We start from the raw sequence: 18,149 nt of genomic DNA, 5'->3' as shown, positions 1-18,149 counted from the left end.
GCACCGAGAACTGTTCTAAGCGCTGGAGTAGATACAAGCTTATCAGGTTGTCCCACTTGGGGCTCAGAGTCTCAATCTCCAATTTACAGATGAGGTAACTGAGGCACAGAGAAATGGAAGCTGTGTGGCTCAGTGGAAAGAGCATGGGCTTTGGAGTCAGAGGTCATGTGTTCGAATCCCAGATCCGCCACATGTCTGCTGTGTGACTTGGGCAAGTCACTTAACTTCTCTGTGCCTGTTACCTCATCTGTAAAATGGGGATTAAGACTGTAAGCCCCACGTGGGACAATCTGATCACCTTGTATCCCCCCCCAGCGCTTAGAACAGTGTTTTGCACGTAGTAAGTGCTTAACAAATGCCATTATTATTATTACTATTATTAAGTACTTGCCCAAAGTCACACAGCTGACAAGTGGCAGAGCCTGGATTAGAACTGACATCCTCTGGCTCCCAAGCTTGGGCTCTTTCCACTAAGCCACACTGCTTCTCAAATGGGATAGAAAGGAACTTGGTTCAGCAGGTATAGACAATTTGTTCAAGGAGTTTGGAGAGGTGTGGTAGGAGCGAGTTGGGGTGATAACTGAAGGGAGCTGTGGGGTCAAGGGAGAGTTTTTTTGTTTTTTTTTTAGTATGTGGAGATATAACCAAGTTTGAAAGCACTGGGGAAGAAGCCATTGGAGAGTGAACTGTTGAAGATGACTGTCAAGGATGGAAGAAGGAAAGAGGAAATACTTTGAAGGGATGGGATTGGATGCAGAGCTGGATAGGGTGGATTTTGAGAGGAGGTAGAAGATATCTTCATGAGCTGCCATTGGGAAATATGGGAGTGTTGAAGGGACAGGAGGAGGAAGGGGCTGGGGAGGAGCAGGGAAGATTTTAGGGAGATCACACGTGATAGCTTCAAATTTCTCAATAAAGTAAGTAGACAGGTCAATAGGTGCAAGAGATGGGGGAGGTGGGAGGGCGTGGGATTTGAGAAGGGAGTTACACATCTGGAACAACTGGCAATGGGCATGGGTGTCAATAATTATGGAGAAATAATTTTCCTGGCCAGAGGAGAAGGCATAGTTAAAATGTGCAAAGATGAACTTGAGGTGGAGGGGGTCAGCCTCATATCAAGATTTCTGTCAGGAGCACATTCTGAGGCTCATGCACAGGAGGAAAGGAAACCGACTGTGGTGGTGATCCAGATCTGTAGATTAGTGGTACCAGATCAGCCAAGGGATAGGGGAGCAAGAGAGTTGAGTTCAGTAGAGAGGGTGCTGTTGAGGGCGTCAATTTGGTCTCAAGGGAAGGTAGTTTGGGTATGGAGACTAAAAGGGGCATGATGAGTTGAGAAAATTGGATGGACTCAAAGACTGGAGTTCTCTGAGGGGGAACAGGACAGATTTGCAGTGAGGAGGAGGTATGTGGGAGACAAGGCAGGTGAGAAGGTTGTGGTCAGATATTGGGATTTCAGAGTTTGTGAGGGTAGAGATTGTACAGTGACTGGAAATGATGAGTTCAAGTGTGTGTCCAAGTTGGTGAGGGGATGAGTTGAGGTGGAGCAGGAGGTCAGTGGAGTTGAGGAGTGATAGTGGGCAGTGGAAAGGCCATCAGTGCATATTGAAGTCCCCAAGGATCAAAGTAGACATGGAGAAAGAGAGAAGGAATGAGAAAGTGATAAAAATGGCTCAATATTTGGAGGTGGGACCGGGGGGGGCAGTAAATGACCATGACTAGTATCTAGAGTAGGTGATTGAGATGATGATAGAGATTTCAAAGGAAGGGAAGGAGAGGGATGGGGCAGGTGGAATGGTACAAAAACAGTATTGGGGAGTGAGAAGTAATCCAACTCCTCTGCCTTTTCCAGTGATCCTGGGGGAATGGGAGAAGAGAGGCCCCCTCTAGAGAGAGTGGCAGAGGAGACCATGTCATTTAGAACCAGATTTCAGTGATGGCTAGAAGGAACAGTGACTGGATCAAGAATAGATCAAGGATGAAGGGAAGCTTCTCTATGATGGAACAGGGACCCTACAGGTTGCACTTGGGTGACCCTGTGGGTATTGTATGAGGTATAGGAAAGGCTTGAAAGTGAGTGAACTTGTGAGGGCCAGTGTGGGAGGAGGGGGATGAGGGATGGCACTGGGTCAGGGTGACAGGGATGGGGTTGGGGAGAGGTGTAAGGGTTGGAAGAGGTGTTGGATGGGAGTTAACTGAGAAGGGCTGGCCTGAATATAAGGAGAGGTGCTGGGTGCAGGAGACACTGGTGGGGGGTTCAGAGGGAGGGGACGTAGGGCACATGAAATTGCTAGGCTACAAGATTGTACTTTATCCCTTTTGGACTGTTTTCATGGGCTATTTCTCCCATTTTCTCTTATCATTGTAATTCTATTCCTTTAACCCTTTATCCTGGAACTCCAACATCCACAACCTTGATCATCATCAGTGGTATTATTGAGCACTTTGTGCAGAGCACTGAACTAAGAACTTGGGCGAGTACAATATAGCAGAGTTGGTTGACACGTTCTCTGCCCACAGTGAGCCTACGGACAGGCCTGGCAGTCAGAGGGTCATGGGTTCTAATGCCGGCTCCACCGTCTGTCTGCTGTGCAGCCTTGGGCAAGTCACTTAACTTATCTGGGCCTCAGTTCTCTCATCTGTAAAATGGGGATTAAGACTTTGAGCTCCTTGTGGTACAGGGACTATGTCCAACCTGATTTGCTTCTATCCCCTGCTCCCCCCACTCAACACATGCTTAGTACAGTGCCTGGCACATAGTAAGCACTTAAATATTATTATTATTAATTATGTATTAAGTAATTCTGGTGACCTGGTGGATTACCACTTAAGTATGTCTCCACAGGTCCCTATTACCACTCTTGGCACTCCGGCTCCTTCAACCTCCTTAAAAGAGTGTGTGCATGGTAGTAGTCTTTCAATTTCAGAGAAGGCTCCACTGACAGGAAAGTTCACCTATAGCATGTATGTGGCTGAAAAGTCCAATGAATGTCCCACAGACTCAGCCACAGAGGACATACAAGAAGATTGTCGCTTGTTGGGTTGTTGTGCTTAATGTTTGCCGTGCCTGGAACTCTTTTCTCCTTTGATTTCTTTCTCTCTTTTGGGGAAAATTTTGCTTATAGAGCCACTCCTTTCTTGATGGCAATGCACCACTTAGGTCTGCCCTCAGCAATTGATTTCTATTATTTCAGCTTTGAAAGTAGTATGACCCTGACCAGAATTTTCAAGCTTGTTGATGAGAGTGTCATAGGGGGCAGAGCCTTACATCCCTCCTGAAATAAATACAGGAACTCAGTTCCTGGAAAGGAAGCATGTCTGTGTTTTCTTTTTTCACTAGGGCAAATTGTACCTTGTCTATTCCCTTTCAATTCCCTCATCTGAAATATTTGATGTGGAGAGCTAACTCAACTAGATAGACCTTTGATTTTTCCATTTTTATTATTCCTCGATTAGAGTAGCATTTTCTGCAGCTCCTTTAGCTTAACCTCAGCTAAGAATAGTCCGGCCAATGAATTGTCCTTTAGAGCTGGTTTAATGCACACACAGGAGGGTGGAATTGGTCTGGATAACATGCCCTGTCAAAATACAGCCCCCTAAACTGAGAACTATTACTAATAAAATACCTATTAGAGGGTGTAAAAATACTTCATTCAGCTACATTATTCTCGACTGGTAGGCAGGGAAATGGAGATCATTTGAACTGGAGTGGGATTATATTTTACAGGACAGAGTAAGGTGGTTTCAAGAAGGGAAATTACCCTACATAGAAAATATTGCCTGAGTGTTCAATATCTTTCTGAAGTTTGTGAGACAATCAGTCGTTTAATCAGTGGTACTTACTGAGTGATTGGGAGAGTACAGTATGATAGAATCGATCGACCGGATCCCTTCCCACTAGGAATTTACAGTCTAGAGGGGAAGACAGTTCAATAATTTCAGAAAATGTAAATGGCAGAGTATAAGGATAAGTGCTGTGGGGCTGGGAGTGAGGTGAACATCAAATAGTGAAGGGGTACAGATCCAAGTGTGTACATGATGCATAAGGGTGAGCTAACATGGAAAATCAGGGCTTAGTCAGGGAAGGCCTCTTGGAGGAGGTGTAATTTTTATAAGGCTCTGAGGATGTGGAGAGTGCTGGTCTGTCATCTATGAACAGGGAGGGAGTTCCAGGCCAGAAGAAGGATGTGGTTTAGAGGATGGTGGAGAGACAGCAGAGATTGAGATACAGTGAGTAGGTTGATGGTAGAGAAGCTTAATGTGTGGGCTGGCTGTAATAGCAGACCAGCGAGGTAAGGCAGGAAGGGGATAGCTAATTGAGTTTCTTAAAGCAGATGATGTGGAGTTTCTGTTTGATGTGGATATGGATGGGTAACCATGGGAAGCTTTTGAGGAGTTTAGAGACCTGGACTGAACATTTAGAAAAATGATCCAGACAGCATTTGACTCCTGTGCCCATTGTTCTCAGTTGTTTCAGACACTTCATGCCCTCATCAAACCCTCTGCCCTACCCCCACCATCTCATGTTCCTAATGACCTGGCCAGGTACTTTATTGAGAAAACTGAAATCATCAAGTGCTCAATGAATACATTGATTGATCTCCTGAAAATCTCACCTGCTTCTCTCCATTTCCTCCCTTCTTTGATTCTCCCATCTTTCCTACAATTACCTCAAGAAATTTCCCACCTACTCTCAAAATCCACCTCCCCGCCCCATCTTGGTGCATTTTATCAATCATACTTACTGCAAGCTTACTGTGTGCAGAGTACTATATTAAGCACTTGGGAGAGTACAATATAACAGCGTTCGTAGACACACTCCCTGCTCACATTGGGTTTACAGTCTAGAGGAGGAATTTATGAAAATACTTGTCCACTCTCTCCGTCTTGAATGCCATCTTCAGTTGTTCACTTTGCCAGAACCATAGAACCATGGGGAAATCCCAATTCATACCACATCTAATTAAAAAACAGAAAACATCAAAACCTTTTTTTAAAATTTCAAAGTCCAATTATTTAGTTTAACCAGTGATTAAGTGGCTTCTTCCCCACTGCTTTCCAACCTGCTGATGTCTCCCGTCCTTACTGGACCTCAATCTCATCTGTTTCACTGCCAACACCTTGCGCACATCCTGCCTCTTTTCTGGAACTTCTTTTACCCACTGCTTTCTTCTTCTGCTTTCAGGACATCTCTACATGGATGAACCACTATCACCTCAAACTTAACAAGTACCAAAACTGAACTCCTTATTGTCCCACCCAAACCCTGTCCTCTCCATGCCTTTCCTATCACCATAGACAATAACACTAACCACCCTATCTCCCAAGCCCATAATCTTGGCATTGTCCTCGACATATCTCTCTACACCTACATTTTTAATCTGTCACAAAATTCACAAGTATCCCAATTATTATTTTAATGATATTAGGATTAATCAGTGAACAATGCTTGGAGGAAGGAAGTAGTATTGCCAAGGAGGGGCGGAGCCAATATTCTCCTTTTACTTGAGAGTTATTTTCCTTCAGACAGGATTTAGGCTTTACATACATGAGAACCTTGGTCTGCATATAATGTGTTTGGGCTGATGCCACAGTCTTATGGATTCTCATCATATAATCCATTTTAGCTCCTTCTAGATAAGTACATAAAGTAGTGAAGAAGCCTCTACACAGCTCATTTTATTTACTGCCTGCAGAGTATGTCTGAGCATACAAGGGAGGCAAAAGCCTAAAGCTCAGCATATAAAATATGGGACACTATCATCACAATTATTATTGTAGTGATATTTTGGTAACAATTCAGAAAAATTTGCATAATTTTTCATAATCTGCTACTAATCTAAGGCGGCATTTCTCCTAATATCTCAGTTGTAATATAAAACACTAGCTCACACACATACCACGTATTTGAATTAAGGCCAGCCAGCCGTTGCCCTGTAAGGTTTTAATTTTAAAACATCCAATTTTGCTTCAAGCTGTTAAGAAAATTAAAATACATTATTTTTAGGTTTTACTGCTTTTTCAGCCAGTTTGTTGTCATGAAACCAATATAGCAATATATCAATGCCTTTTTTATGATACTATTTGAATGAATCACATACTTTTTTTTTTCCCGTTCTATTGTTCAACCCTTCCCGGGTATAAGGGAAAATCTACAGATGAGGCCCGTGGATAATTTTCTTGTTGGCTGCCAGAACCACAGTAAGCATAGAACCATGGGGAAATCCCAATTCATACCGCATCTAATTAAAAACCAGAAAACATCAAAACATTTTTTTTTAATTTCAAAATCTGATTACTTAGATTAACCAGTGATTTGTTTCAATTGATGAAAGCCATGACTGATCATAAAAATTCTAGACAAATGATACCCTGTGTAGTCATTTATGACTAGGGTCTCATCCAAATGGCCCTCTAATAATAATAACAATAAATGTGATATTTGTTAAGTGTTTACTATGTGACAGGCACTGTACTAAGTGCTGGGGTATAAACAAGCACATTAGGTTCATTCACTCATTCAATCATATTTATTGAGCACTTACCATGTGTGGAGCGCTCCCTACCCCACATCGGGCTCACAGTTTGCATTCCCATTTTACAGATGAGGTAACTGAGGCACAGAGAAATGAAGTGATTCGCCCAAGGTCACAAAGCAGACATGTGCTGGAGCTGGGATTAGAACCCAGATTCTTCTGACCCTCAGGCCTGTGCTCTCTCTACTTAGGCCCTGCTGCTTCTTTAATGTCCCCCTCCTTTTCAAATGTCCTGAGAACAAATGTTAGTGCACCTGAAAATTCCCTATGCAACTTTAATATGGCTTACATAGATTGAGGTAAAAGTAGCACAATAGCAATTGGCCTAAACCTCTTCAGACTGTGTACTTCAGGTGATACTGTTAAAAGGTAATAAGGTACATATAGATCATAGCATCCTTGGTAGCTTGAACTGAATACCTCTTGTGAGCAGAATACTGTATTAGGCCCTTAGAAAAGAATCAGTTGTAGTAAAAGACCCAGTTCCCGTTCTTGAGGAATTTATAATCTAATGGGAAAGATGAACAGGTATCATTTGTAATGATGCAATAGGGAAAGAGGTAAATTGGAGACACAAAGGGTAAAATAATAGTAAACAATTAAATGAGCAGACACACAAGTGCTAAGGTTTTGCACTATTAGTATAGTGGATGGGGCTTTTAAGGTGGGGAGTCAAGGTTGGGATCCACATTTAAAGGAGGGTGGAATTGAGTGAGGATGGGGACAGGGAGAACACAGAAACTAAAAAGAATTTCCTGGTGAAAGTTGATGGCTACAGCTGGCAGTAGCAGGAAGATTTCCACTGTCTTTGCCAGTCCATTCCTCTGGTGCGATTTGGTTAATTCAAAATGACAACAAATACAAACAAGCAAAGGGAATTTTAGGGCTCTTTTGGACTTGATGGCACAGTGGGGAAGGTCATTGGGAAGGCTTGTTCACAGCTGGTGAGAACTTAAATCTGCCATGAATAATCCATTTATGGTTCCTGGTGAGCTGATTGTATCACTGTTCTATATGTGTGTGTTCCAGGGAAAATATGGTTCCCACCATAGTAGTGGCCACAGTACAGATGAGAAAGCTAAAGCTATGAAGTGTGGGGTGGCTTTTCTGGGACTAACATAGCTGAGCCAACCAAGCCCCTGTAAAATGTGCATCAGCAGTTAGTAGATAACACATTAAGCCTTTAGTACAGTGCTATGCACACGATAAGCATTTAATAAACACCATTGATTAGTTAAACTCTCTTCAGTCTCACTTCATTCATTTTTCTATACTTAAAATTAAGAGGTAGCATGGGAAAATGGAAAGCGCATGGGGCTGGGATTCAGGAGACCTGGGTCCTGGGCTTAGTTATGCTACTGGCTTGCTCTGTGACCTTGGGTAGCCTACTTGGCCTTTCCATGTCTGAGTTTTCTCTTGGGTGAAATAAGGGTAAAATAGACCGTGAGACTGATCTAGGCAAGGCCCATTGTCCAATCTGTCAATCTTGTATCTTGACCAATGCTTAGCACATAGAAAGTATTTAAAATTAACCTGATAATTATTATTAAAAATTAGCTATGTGTGCTCCGCCTTTCTTATAATCTTCAACTTTTCTGCTACAACAAAGAATAAGTATTGTCCATTCCTTGTCATTAACAATGAATTTTCCTTTTCATCCTTTGCAGAACAAAAGTCTATTCTTGGAAACAGTATGCCCTTATGTAAATTCCATTTTAAAATGATCAAAAGGAACTAAAATTTCTCCATATAATGAATTTTGAAAAATCATCCTCTAAACAAAGGGTCCTACCAAAAACTTCCAAGAATTTTTGTAAGATTAAGCTCCTTCTGGGCAGGGAACATGTCTATCAACTCCATCGTATTGTATTCTCCCAAGCACTTAGTACAGTGCTCTACACACAGTTAGTGCTCAATAAATATCATTGATACAGTGAAATGAAATAAGTGCATTTTTTTAATGACAGGGCTCCTTGACCTTCATGGTCCCCATTCCCCTTTCCTCCTCCTCTCCCCCACCAAATTTTTCAATTGTCTAGAAGCATTTAACTGTGAATTTATGGACAAAACTATGCCATTTTTAAGGTGGAATCTAGGGGACAATATCCTGTTACATATTGGCTTTCCTAATCTATGACTCCACAGCTCGCACTCCTTGTTCCCCTCCCCACCAAATTTCTTAAAGTAACTCTCAAATCCCCTGCCTCTCACCTTACTCATGTCTTCCACAGTGCCTGGAAATCCTTTCCCTTCAAATCGACAAGCCCATAGTTCCCCCTGTCTTTAAACCATTCCCCAGATTACCACCTCCTCAAGGAATCCTCTGATTAACTCACAATACACCAGTTGCCTCAATCCAGTCCATACCCTTAGTATCTGGGTACTTTATTCTGATCCTAAGTACATGCTTAAGTACATTTTTACTTCTTATTCAATTTATATATTTATCTGTACATTAATCATTTGTTCAGCTGTTTTATCCTACTGTACTGCTTCCTGCTTAAACCTTGGCCTTTTTCTGGCTTTCTCTATACATCATTTAATTATCTGGATGGCCTTGTCTGTACATCCTTTCTTCCTTCAGGTTAGAAGCTACCTGAGGGTAAAGAATGCTTACTCTGTGTCAAGCACTATACTGAGTGCTGAGTTAGATACAAGATAATCAGATCAGATACAACCTTTGTCCCTCATAGGGTTCACAGTCTAATAGGAAGGGAGAACAGTTGTTTAAACCTTATCTCATTGAGAAAACTGAGGCACAGCAGGCAAGGGTCAGAATCAAGATTAGAACCCAGGTCCCCTGTGTCCCAGGCACATGCTCTTTCCACTAGGACATACTGCTTCCCAAACCAGGCTTGATATTGTTACTGTCACATATGTCTAAGTTGGAGGAGAACAGGTATTATATTTTGCGTTGGTATTTAACTTTTTTTCTTAATCCAGCAATATGTGAAAGTGATAGCAAAGGTCTCGTTTTTACAAATAGGAACACTGAGATTGAGGGCTAAATGTATTTCCTGAGTTTCACAAGGTAAAAATTAAAAGATATAATAGAATTTAAGGTTTTTGCTTTTGTCTGTTTATGTACCATCACGCCTTAAATCTACAAGTGTGTATTCATGTTTCCTTTCATTCAGTCATATTGATTGAGCATTTACTGTGTGCAGAGCACTGTACTAAGCACTTGGGAAGTACAAGACGGCAACAGATAGAGATTGTCCCTACCCAACAACGGGCTCACGTTTCTTAAATCTTGTAACCAGGTGATCTCACTAGCCATGTTAATCAGCCTTTCAGCATATTAAACAGTCAAATTGATCTGAACCATCAATCACTCAGAATATGATGGGGGAAAAACAGCACAGTCCTGGAGCCCAGAATAACCATTAATAAGCAGGATTCAATCTATCATAAGTGAAGAGTAAGAAAAGAACCAGTTAGTCATTCCATTGGATTTAATTTGCTGAAGAGAAACAGCCTTCACACCTGGACCACAGTCACAGCTTAGTATTCACTCAATTAAATTCATGCTTGTCTAAAGCAATGAGGGTTTGGAGGACAAGATCAGGGCACATGCTAATGAAATTCCCTGCAGAGCAAGGGCATTAAGCAGAAAGTACTACCAGGAAGCAATCATATAATCCGTATTGAAAATTCCCTATTAAGCCAGACTGTGTTTTTTTATCAGAGGTGGCACCGAATTCTTGTAATAAAAAACAGGGCTATTAAAGGCTGCAGCCTGGACCCAGGCCAGATTAAAATTTCTGGGAAATCTTGTTTTAATGAAACTGTGAAAATAAAAGGGTAAGTTTGTAAACATGACTGGTAGATGAATTCATTGATTGAGGTTGAATGCAAGCTACTTCACGCTCATTGTAGCTATGTTCTTGAAAACCATGACATTAAGTGAAACGATGTTAAGCAAATCCAATTTCCCCTGAAGAATTCCTGTAAACTGTGTGGGTGGGACAATGTTTCAAGAACTGTTTTTACACTGAGGGCCATGAATATGTACATAGTGTAAGTTTTGGATAATTTCATATTGAATATACAAATGATCATTATAAAGTTAGTTGGGATCACATAGTCAGAGGATGGAAATGATTTATTTAGAATTCTAATTATTGGGTTTGTCCGGCTTCACTGTTACAGATATACACTCCACACATGCTTGCTGGCATTTTTGATTCATTAAGTTGGATGATTCAATCACAAGTTAGATATTTTCAGGAAGACATCTCCTATACTGAGAAGCATTGTGGCTCAGTGGAAAAAGCACAGACTTTGGAGTCAGAGGTCATGGGTTCGAATCCTGGCTCCACTAACTGTCAGATGTGTGACTTTGGGCAAGTCACTTAACTTCTCTGTGCCTCAGTTACCTCATCTGTAAAACGGGGATTAAGACTGTGAGTCCCCCATGGGACAACCTGATCATCTTGTAACCTCCCCAGTGCTTAGAACAGTGCTTTGCACATAGTAAGTGCTTAACAAAGACCATAATTATTATTATTATTATTATTATTATTATTATTATTCTGACAATGTGAGCACACAGAAAAAGAACCTTGGGGCGATATATTTCACAGGCAGTAGGGATGCAATGATGCACAACTTTAAATCTATGCATTTCCTAGTAGGTGAGTAAGAAGATGTAGCAATGTTAACTGAGTTGACCAAGTAAAGAATATCTGTATTTTAAAAAAGAAAAACAAACTTCAGGATTTTCATGGACTGTCTAGTTGAACCTTCAACAACCATAGCCTCTGTAATGCATTAAACCCATAAGAATAGAGTATGTGATTCTACATAGCTAATGATGAACTAGTGCCTGGTGCCTAGAAACACTTTCTAAAACCATATAATTTAGGACTTTAAGCCTAGTAATGTTGCTACACCTCGCACCCTGAAATGCTGGCATCGGTATTTCTACTAGTTAACATCTGGTACTGCCTGGTCTCATTACTAACAGTTTCACACTGAGGTTGATATGTGGAAGAGACACTATTTGTTGCTTGTGACACAGTCACTAACCCTAGTGAGGAGATCCTTTTCTGAAAGTAAGGGTAGTGGAAATATACTGGGGATTTTTTTTACTTCCTCATCATCTTCATGGCTGTGTTTTATTGAACACCTACTAAGTACAGAGACCTGTAGTAGCCATTTAGCCATTTATGATACAAGTAGAAGATTGTCCCATAACAATCTAATTGGAAACCCAGAAAGACCCAGATCATTAACCCACAGTGGAACAAAAGAGGGAACAAATATACAACTAAAAAAAAAATGAATAAATGCATTTAGTGATAAACTAAAATATATCTAGGTACCAAGGATAGCTATGTGGCTTAGTGGAAAGAGCATGGGCTTGGGAGTTAGAGGAAATGGGTTCTATTCCCCACTCTGCCACTTGTCTGCTGTGTGACCTTGGGCAAGCCACTTAACTTCTCTGGGCCTCAGTTACCTCATCTGTAAAATGGGGATTAAGACTGTGAGCCCCACGTGGGACAACCTGCTTATCTTGTATCTAGCCCAGTGCTTAGAACAATGCTTGGCACATAATAAGCATTTAACAAATACCATAATTATTTTTATTATTATCAAGGAGGAGGGGATTAATCAGAGAAGACCTCCAGGAGAAGATGGTTATAGGTTATTTTTAGCTGGACTTTAAGGTGGGGAAACAGGGATTGGTGAGTTTGAAGGAGGAGTCAATTCCATTTAAAAGCAAGGGTATGCATAATGGGGGAGAAGTGGCAAGGTCTAGAGCAAGGCCCAATTAGGGGATTGGCTAGAGATAAACCAAATGTGTGAAGTGAAACATTCTAAGACAAGAGAGCAGAAAGGGAGACAGCTGAAGGCAGGCCTTGAAGTCTGAGTTTTCAGTTCACCTCTTCCCTTATAGAAGATATTGATCTTAAAAAAAGGAAAATCGACAGGTAATAATAAATCTAAATAACTAGCCTTACATGCTAAATAATTTTTTTAAAAGTTAGTAGAAATGCTTTGTTTTGTATCCATGAGGAAATTAAAGATCAAGCATTGTTTTCTTCTAGGTAGAAAACCATAAACTAAAAAAACTAGAAAGGAGAGATTCATAATGCTTCAAAGTTTTCACCCTCCATTTCAGATCACCCAAGATCAAACTAGAAGAAAATTGTCAATATAACCTTATGTCTGGGTTTGAGACCCTTTTGTAAATAAATGGAAAAATACAAACTGTTGTTGTAGTTTATATAATACCCAACCCTTGGGTTCCTCAAAGTACCTCTCACAAAAACACTTCCAAATTCAAACAACTCTAGAAAGAATAGCCTTTTCTGTTTTATATATGAGTCAATATAATTTCTTACTCCCTCCTAAAAGGGAAACCATATGGCTGTGTCTACATTGCTCAGAAATGATTTTATATTTTGGGAAGAGGGTTTTGAAATATGATTTAGTTTTTAGCCTATTTCTAAAGGAAATGGCCTAAAATGGTGGTGGCAACATGGGGTGCAGTGGATAGAGGAGGTAATGGAGGCAGAGTAGTTGGAAATGTACTCATTAGTAGGAACAAGTTATCAAAGCTGAGAGTGAAGACTTCCTTTTACTTCTGCTTGAAGTCATTTTTAATTTTCTCCTACTCACCCAAGTTTCACATTTCCCCATGTATGAGATTCATTCATGGAATTACGTTTATGCAATGGACACCTGGGATCCGCTGAAGCGGACAAACCAGTCTGGAGGAAAGCAATCAGGAGAGAGATTGATTCCCCTGAGTAAAGTCTTGACAAAGCTTGAGATCCATGCAGCAGGCTCATAAGAGGAGCCAAGACCCTCTATGGGGCAAATGTGGGGCCTAGTGTTTAGCGTATGGGCCTCGGAGTTAGAAGGACCTGGGTTCTGTTCCTGGCTCCCACCACTTGTCTTCTCTGTGAAATTGGGCAACTCTCTAAACTTCTCTGTGCCTGTTACCTCATCTATAAAATGAGGATTAAGACTGTGAGCCCCATGTGGAACATGGACTATGTCCAACCTGATTAACCTTTATCTACCCCATTACTTAATACAGTCTCTGGCACATAGTAAGTGCTTAACAAATACTATAAAAACATGTCTTTTTGAGCAAATAGTAACTGTTGTTTGTTAAGCACTATAAATATGTGCCATGCATGAACAGCTTGGGAGCATACAATAGAATTAGTAGACATGATCCCTAACCTCATAGAATTTACTCTCTAACAAGGCAGAAAAACACTAAAATGAATTACAACTAGAAGCAAGAAAGAAGAGAATTTGTCTATAAGTACAATATATACAAAAATGCTATGCTAGTCCATTGTTGGATAGGGACTGTCTCTATATGTTGCCAACTTGTACTTCCCAAGTGCTTAGTACAGTGCTCTAAACACAGTAAGCGCTCAATAAATACGATTGAATGAATGAAGAAATTAGGTGACTGCAGTGTTGAATGGGCAGTAGGGAAGATAATAAGCAGGCCAGTTCATAAATTAATCTGGGGAAAGCCTCCTGGAGGAGATGCAATTTCAGAAAGACTTTGAAAATGGGGAAATCTGTAGTCTGTTGAACTTGAAGAGGAAGGTAATTCCAGGCAAGAGGAAGAGCTTGAGTATGAAGTTGGTGGCAATAGAAACAAGAGTACAGCACATTGCTCTGATCACAAACTGAAATCTAGAGTGGAAACAGAGAAGCACCAATAAGTCAGGTCATTTGGTGACTGGAAGATCCAGACTAGAGTTTGCTCTACTGATTGCAAGATCCATGTGGGTAGGGAATAAGGTGCTTTGCTTCTGCTGAACTTTCCCAGTTGGAGTTCAATAATTACCATTGATTCATCTAGCATTAAACCTCTTTGTAAATATGGAATCTAATTGAAACAGTCTGGGTAGATTATAAGCCTTCAGTGGTATCCAAATAGACCCCCAGGGAAGGAGATTTTTGACTCCCATTTGAAACTCCTTCAGTACTTGGAAAGGGCTGGGAAAATGCACAATCCCATAGAAATGTTGATCATTTCAGTGAACCACCAGGCAACAAGTAGTTGTGAAAATTGATAGTGGTCCTGATTTGGGGGCAAAGCTAAATTCAAGTTGTGTAGAGCAGAAAAGTGCAAATATGATAAACTGAGGAGGAAGTAATACAGCTCTTGTTTTTCATGGATGATGAAGATGAAGGCTATAGGAAATCACTTGAAAGGTTACTGATGATGCCTGCAGGAAATATATCCAATGACTTAATGCACTTGGCTAATGTCATACTGCCCCAATTGATCTTTCCTATATTATTTATCTTTTTGTTGAACACTCGAGATATTATCAAATAAGTATACAGAGAAAGCATGAAAACAAAGTGAAAAGCAAAATTACTTGTCTATGTTTTCTTCTGGGAATCTCCATTCCTCAGTCCATAACCAACAAGTGGAAGCATCAAATGGTGAAACCCTACTGGCTTTATATGAACAAAAAATATATGTCCTAGTAAGGAATACTAAATTAGATATACATTTATTAGTAAGTAGCAATAGTCTTTACTAAGTGTCTATTATGTGCAGAATGTTGCACTAAATGCTGGGATAGAATACACAAGTGAAAATTAGACATGGTCCTTGCTCTCGGAGGGATTACAATTCAGTCTCCATGTCTTGGGAAATTTTCTTTTGACCATATTTGCTCCTCCAATTACTTCATTTCTTTTCTTTTATTTACTGTAAATCACCTAAATGCAATGTCTAGTAATCTAATGCAATATTTATTAACTGCTTACTATGTGCAGAGCACTTGCTAGATTTGGAGACAAAAATCAAGATAATCCATTCAGACCTAGAGAATCTCATGATCTCAAGGTAGGGGTAGGGAGGACAGGCAAGACATAGGAAAAACAAATAACCACAGACAAAAATATGTATTATAGGCATTTAAGAGTACAACAAGAAAAATTGAGAATGTAAATATATAGATGAGATAGAGGAAGCAATCCTGGGGTTCCTCACCAGTTCAGATCACAGTGACATTTATTATAAGACACTGCACTGAGTGAGCACTTAATGCTATTTCTACTATTAATCAATGGTATTTGAGTGCTTACTGTGGCTCATTCATTCAATAATATTTATTGAGTGTTACTGTGTGCAGAACACTGTACTAAGCACTTGGGAGAGAACAATACAAAAATGGACTGACACGTTCCTTGCTTACAACTAGCTTACATTCTAGAAAGGGGGAGGCAGACATCAATTTGTTGTTGTCTTATGCTGTCGAGTCATGTCTGACCCATAGCGCAGCCATGGACACATCTCTCCCTAAATGCCCCACCTCCATCTGCAATCGTTCTGGTAGGGTATCCATAAAGTTTTCTTGGTAAAAATATGGAAGCAGTTTACCATTGCCTTGTGTGCAGTAAACCTGAGTTTCTGCCTTTTACTCTTCCATGCTGCTGCTACCCAGCACAGCTAAGTTTTGACTTGTAGCAGATTGCCTTCCACTCGCTAACCACTGCCCAAGCTAGGAATAGAAATGATATGCCTCTGTTTGACTCTCCCTCCCATAGTCGAGACTGATAGAGTACTGGAAACTCTCCAGGTGTGACCCCGAGAGGCCGCAGACATCAATGCAAATGAATAAATTACAGATAGGTACATAAGTGCTATGGGGCTGGGTGGGGGAAAGAACAAGGGGAGCAAGTCAGGATGACACAGAAGGGAGTGGGAGATGAGGAAAGGTGGGGCTTAGTCTAGGAAGGCCTCTTGGAGGAGATGTGCCTTCCATAAGGCTTTGAAGGTGGAGTACAGTATTTGTGAGTCCAATTTGAGGAGGAAGGGCATTTCAGGCCAGAGACAGGACATGGACTAGGGATTGGCAGTGAAATACACATGATCGAGGTACATTGAGAAGGTTAGCAGTGGTGGAGCAAAGTGTGCGAGCTGGGTCATAGAAGGAGAGAAGAAAGCTAAGGTAGGAGGGGGCAAGCTGGTAGAGTGCTTTAAAGTCAGTGGTGAGGAGTTTTTGTTTGAAGGAGTGAATGGGAGACCACTGGAGTTTTTTGAGGAGCGGGGTGACATATCCTGATTATACCTGTAGAAAAATAATCTAGGCAGCAGAATATGGACTGAAGTGGGGAGAGACAGGAGGCTGGGAGGTCAGTAAGAAGGCTTACAGTAGTCATCCAGGTGGGATAGGATGAGTGATTGTATTAACCTAGTAGCAGTTTGGATGGAGAGGAAAGGCCAGGTTTTAGCTATGTTTTGAAGGTGGGACCAACAGGATTTAATGATGGATTGAATATGTGGGTTGAATGAGATAGAAGATACAAGGACAACACCAAAATTATGGGCTTGTGAGACAGAAAGGATGGTGGTGCAGTCTACAGTGATGGGAAAGTCAGGGAGAGGACAGGGTTTGGGTGGGAAGATAAGGAGCTCTGTTTTGGGTTTGTCAAGTTTGAAGTGATGGGAGCACATCCAAGGAGAGATGATGACTTGAAGGCAGGAGTAGATGCAAGACTGGAGAGAGATCCGGGCAGGAAGTGTATGTGGATGTGGTACTTGAAGCCATAGGAGTAGATGAATTCTCCAAGGGAGTGGTATAAATGAAGAGTAGAAGGGGACCCAGAACTGAATCTCGAGGGACCACCAGAGTGGCAAGAGAAAAAAGAGGAGAACTAGGAGAGGATAGAGTCAGTGAAGCCAAGGTTGGATAACATTTCCAGGAAAAGGTGTACACAGTGTTGAAGGCAGCTGAGAGGTTGAGGAGGATTAGGATAGAGTAGAGGCCATTGGATTTGGCAAGAAGGAGATCATTGGTGACCTTTGAGAAGATGGTTTCTGTGGAATCAAGGGGACTGAAGTCAGATTGGAGGAGGTCAAGGACAGAATTGGAGAAGAGGAATTTGAGACAGTGGCCATTCTCTCGGAAAATGATGATGATGGAAGATGGACCTCCAGACTGTCCTGGATGCAGATGATGTTTTCCTGGGCAGCCTGCATCACAACAGTCATCCTTGCCTTTACAGAATCAATTACTAGACAATCAATGACCACCCTGCTTTTCCAGTCAGTTGAGACCACAACGCTGAAAGGTCAGGTTTGATGGAACAAGTATTTTCCTTGGAGTACCTAACAGGTTATATGTCAGATTAGCCTGCCAAATCTCCTTGTAATTCATTCTGGCCCCTGGAGTATCCTAATGCTTTAATAAGGGGTTCAAAGTCTCTGCTCTGGTAGCCTCTTTCCCTGCTACTCCGGGTTTCAGGTTTAGCACAGTTAGGAATATTACAGGCAGACCCACTATCAGTTAGGAATTCCCAATCCTGGTTTTCACCTGCTACCCTCCCAACTACCCAGGGCCTACCAGGGAAGTCCTGCTTCCTGGGGGACCTGGATCATACCCTCCCCTCCTCCCTCCCCCCTCCCAACTCCTTAAGGAATTAGGCCATAGGTTGGCATGGCAACATTGTTCTCCCTCCTAGCATTCTTCCAAGATGAGCCCCATGGTTGCCATTTGTACTATTGTACCTAAATCATTTGACATTCCTTACAAAATGATGTGCCTCAGATGGCACTGAAAACAAACCCAATCCCTGGGTCTCCTAATTATTAAAAGGCCTCCTTTCCCTCTG

General features: G+C 41.3%; 1 non-coding gene across 1 annotated transcript; it reads right to left on the bottom strand.

The window, feature by feature from the left end:
- Positions 1 to 15,994: 15,994 nt before the first annotated feature.
- On the bottom strand, positions 15,995 to 16,132 carry LOC119927497. The gene has a single exon (XR_005450494.1). It is a non-coding gene; the product is annotated as a small nucleolar RNA SNORA7 (small nucleolar RNA).
- Positions 16,133 to 18,149: the final 2,017 nt, after the last annotated feature.

Source organism: Tachyglossus aculeatus, chromosome 4 (genome assembly GCF_015852505.1).
Source record: "Tachyglossus aculeatus isolate mTacAcu1 chromosome 4, mTacAcu1.pri, whole genome shotgun sequence".
Taxonomy (NCBI): domain Eukaryota; kingdom Metazoa; phylum Chordata; class Mammalia; order Monotremata; family Tachyglossidae; genus Tachyglossus; species Tachyglossus aculeatus.
This window is presented reverse-complemented; position numbering and strand designations above follow the sequence as displayed.